The following is a 4,349-nucleotide window of genomic DNA, read 5'->3' as shown; positions in this document are numbered from 1 at the left end:
TTTTTTAGTCATCCAACCATAAAAGCTTGAATTTTCTTTTCATACTTGTTAATCATTTTTTTTTAACTAAAACTGAAACAAATATTTATTCTCAACTAAATACTTTAACTCTAGAGTGTCATAATATAAATAAATATAAAAATATTTCTTCATAACTAAAATAATTATTTGTCTTCAAGAGGTTATAAATTTAAAGAAACATAATTAACACATTTATAATAATAACTTGGCAGCGAAAAATATTTTATTTAGCCTAGCGATATCCATCTCCCACCTTTAACTCTTGTCGCCACCACGATCCCAACTCAAAGTCATTTACCTTGCACATGTCCTACAATGCGAACGAAGAAAAACATATACAAACAAGTGAGCTAAAGCTCAGTGAAGTTCATGTAAAACTAACAAAACATTTTTCTACATAATAATAAATAAACATTATAAAGTTTTATCAAGTCTTATTATCAACGTGATACATATCTTGTTACTTGATTCATGATTTTCGGGGACCCCTAGTGATTGTATTGTATCGTGAGCACTAAGGCTTATGGAAACAATGCGGCCAAACATTGATTCTACCCTCCCTGAACATGTACGACTCACCTTATCGAGACATAAACGTCTACGAGGTGGGCCGCAAGAACCTACTATGGCGTAGGCCGATACGTCACCTACTTAAAGTTTTCACTTGCGTACTTATTAATTATTTGCATGGTAAAATAAATGAAATAAAAATAGGTCTAAAACTTGCTTGATAATTCTTAGATAAAAGTGACAAATATTAAACGTACTTTTCTACATAATAAATCATAACTCAAAATCATAAGATAACTTAAGAAGGCATTGACATACATAAATAACATACATATAATCATAAATCATATACAAAGTCATATAAATAAATAACATTAATACATAATATTATTTTGAACTAATTCGCATTGTAGAGAGATGAACTCACCTCTCGGTTTCAAGATACTTAGCACTTGAGCTAGGAATCCGACTCTTTCTCAAACCTATAGAAAATCAACTTATGAGCTTCTATAATCTATCCTTACAAATCCAAGCTTAAGGGATAAAGACCTATAAGAATATTAAAGCTCTAAGAATGATCTAAGGCTTGGAAAAACATGATGCATATCGAAAATATAATTTGAAAGTTTGTAAAAAATTTCCTGGAAAAATTACTTTCAGAATGACCTATAGTCACGCTTTTGTTAATTACAGATAGTTCGTGACTCAGAATCCAGTGATTCTTTTTGCAAAACAACATTAACATCTCTACCTTTTTGCAAATCTGTCCGAATGAGAAAAAAGTTTCGGCACACAACCTTGAAAGTACTTGTTAGAACTCTTTAAAACTTCTTTTCTGAAATATCTTTTTGGAACATTTAAAAGACATAATAGATATATTACAAAAAATATTTTAAATTAAAACTATTACAAAAACCTGTTTAAAAATATACTCCGTAGCATGACATCACTTCTCGGGTCTTAAGGATATCTCCCAAGCAGTGTGCATTTAGAGGATTTTTATGAACAAAATAAAACATATAAAATACTTAAAAACATAGTATAAAAGAAGAGATATGTAGCGTTGTTTTGGTATATCCATTAACAATTTGAGTGTTTAGAAGTGATAAAAACTAATTAACAAAGTTACATAAAACAAAAAGATTTGAAAAAAAAAAAACAAAAAAAAAAAAACATTTCATGCATGATAAGTTCCTAGTTTCTAGAGTTGGATAGGAACATGGAATAAAACTAGAGCAAGAACATACTAAGGAACTATAATCATAAATGATTAAGACTTGAAATTGCTAACCTCTTGGACTTGAAGAAAGGGCAAGAATTATACTTCACTTTGATCTCTAGAAGGAATTCTAATGAACTCTATATTCTTTGAATTGTTTCTCTCCACTCTAACTCACTTTATTCTCTCTATAGGCTTTAGAAGCTAGATGGCTTGGAGAAACCGTGCATGTCTACCTCTCTCACTCTTCTATTTTTTAATTTTATTTCCTTATTGAAACACACCCAAAACCTTACACATCCACACACTAGAAGGATGTTCTATTATATGACTATGCATGGTAGTGCATGTGATAAGGTTGCTCTTATCAAGTCATTGGAGATGACAAAATTATGACACACCCAAAAAGCTATCATACACAAAGTAACTTTCAAGACAACAATTACTGTCTCATTAGGACAACCTCACACGAATAGACCAAGAGGAAACAAGTCAAAGTTTGACTTTCATGCCAGAAGGTTGTTTGAAAAGTGTCATATCGCTAGAAGTTGTAAATGTGTCATAATATAAAAATGTGTCACATTCTTGATTAAAATCAATAATAAATATTCTAAAAGCAATTAAATGGAATTGGTTCACGAAACATTAAATCAAATATCTCATGACATGAGGTGTTATAAAAAAATTAAATCTTGACTTTTTGATATTGAGTCAACTTTCTTAAAATAGAAAGTTTGACTCGAAACGAGACCTTCCTAAATTAGAAACAATTTCCGAGAGTGTCAAAAATGATTTTTGAGTATGATTTCCCTCAAAATTTCTCATTAATATTGGAATATTTCAAATACAATATATGAATAATGCTGAAAACGTAATAAGGAAAATTCGAAATGTCACAAGGTATCACGCCATGCCTAGGCGCCGACAAAATCTCCACACACCAAAAAAACCGCGCAGATGTCATCCGCGCGCTGTTGTGTTCAAAATTGTGCAAGCGCGCGCCCACTATTCAAGCACCGTGTCAAAATAAAATATTATAAAATCTTTCAAACGAAAATTTGAATTTTGAAAATGTTATTTGAGGAACTTTCTAAGTTTAAATTTATATAAAAGATAATTATTTCAAAAATAAAGAAGCAAATGAGATTTGTTGGAATGCTTTTCGCCATGGCCTATGCTTGCCTGTTAAATTTATATCCTTCAGAAGCATAGCTAGGTATCCTTGATCCACCTAAAGTGGATTCAACCATCAACATCTCATCTAAGCTAAATGAATCTCCCTCTTTCTATGTCACATCGCCAAAGAGTCAATCAACGTGAAAGGATTTCCATAGTACGGAGAATAAAGTACATAATCGATCGATTAAATTTTCACTTTTAAACATTCTACAAAATGACATGTGTACTATTTCATCCTTGATCGAAATGGCTTACCACCGAAGGATATCCATGACCAACCTTTTCCAACATTCATTCTTAATGTCAATTGACTTCACTAATACAAAATTCATATTGAAAATACCTAGGTTTATATTATTTTAGTTTTCTACTTTATGCACTACTAAATTCAAACATTATGATCCATTGAATATCTTTCAAGGATTGTTTTTAATGTATATCTTTAACTAGATGATAATTTTATAATTACCTTCTTATCATATTAGTTATTATTTCCTTCAACTCCAATTTGTTGTTCGTGAATAAGCACAAGCATTCTTCGTGGCATGGAACTACAATATTAGAATGCTTGATTCAATGTGTAATCTGGATTGAATACTAGACCTATATATTTAATGCATTCACACTATCAAAAACAAAAACATGAGGTGATATACACTGCATTTCAACAATCTTGTTCATGAATTCGATATCTGTGAAACTCATAATAACCCCAACATGGCTGAGTCATTTTCACCGACTCCCAAATATAAGTCTTTTAGAAGAACTTTGATCATTGGCCCATCAAATGCAAATGACTAGTCATATGTAATTATGTCTCATCTTAAGATTTAGGTCAGCTTGAGTGTATTCTTACTTTTTTACTTTAACACTTTAAGAGTTAAATGGTTTTAACTTTAAGTCCTAGAAAGTGCACTAGTTGTATATTCAATATTTTCATATGATATCTAGGAAGAACTACATAGTCTCGAACTGTCTATGTTTCATAGCCTAACATCATGAGTTTTCCTAACAATTATCTATTGTCTATTTGTTCCTAACACTGTGAATATTACTTTTTTAAAAGACTATTTGCTGCAACTTGTTTCATTAATTATACGTTACATTAAAAATCTTGGAAAACAAATCTGTTTAATAGGTCTTGGGCATTGTTTATTCTTCTATCTCATGATGAACGAAATGCGGCTAAACGAAATGTGGGTCATTGTTTTTGTCAGGGATTAAGATCGAGAAAAGATTTTCCTAATTTTGACATAGGTTGTTAGATGCTCGAGAGAGATTTAGCAATATTATTCTATGAGTATGATTAGCAAAGAGTAGTGAGTTGATTATTGATTGTGCATGAAATTCGTGTGTCCAAACCATTGAATAAACCCGTGAAGCCTTGGTCTTTAGCCTCTTTTTCTGCTTACAACTGTTA

Source organism: Urtica dioica, chromosome 7, assembly GCF_054948205.1.
Source record: "Urtica dioica subsp. dioica isolate 48M chromosome 7, U.dioica_male_clone48M_v1_H2, whole genome shotgun sequence".
Taxonomy (NCBI): domain Eukaryota; kingdom Viridiplantae; phylum Streptophyta; class Magnoliopsida; order Rosales; family Urticaceae; genus Urtica; species Urtica dioica.
Note: the sequence above shows the minus strand (reverse complement) of the source record.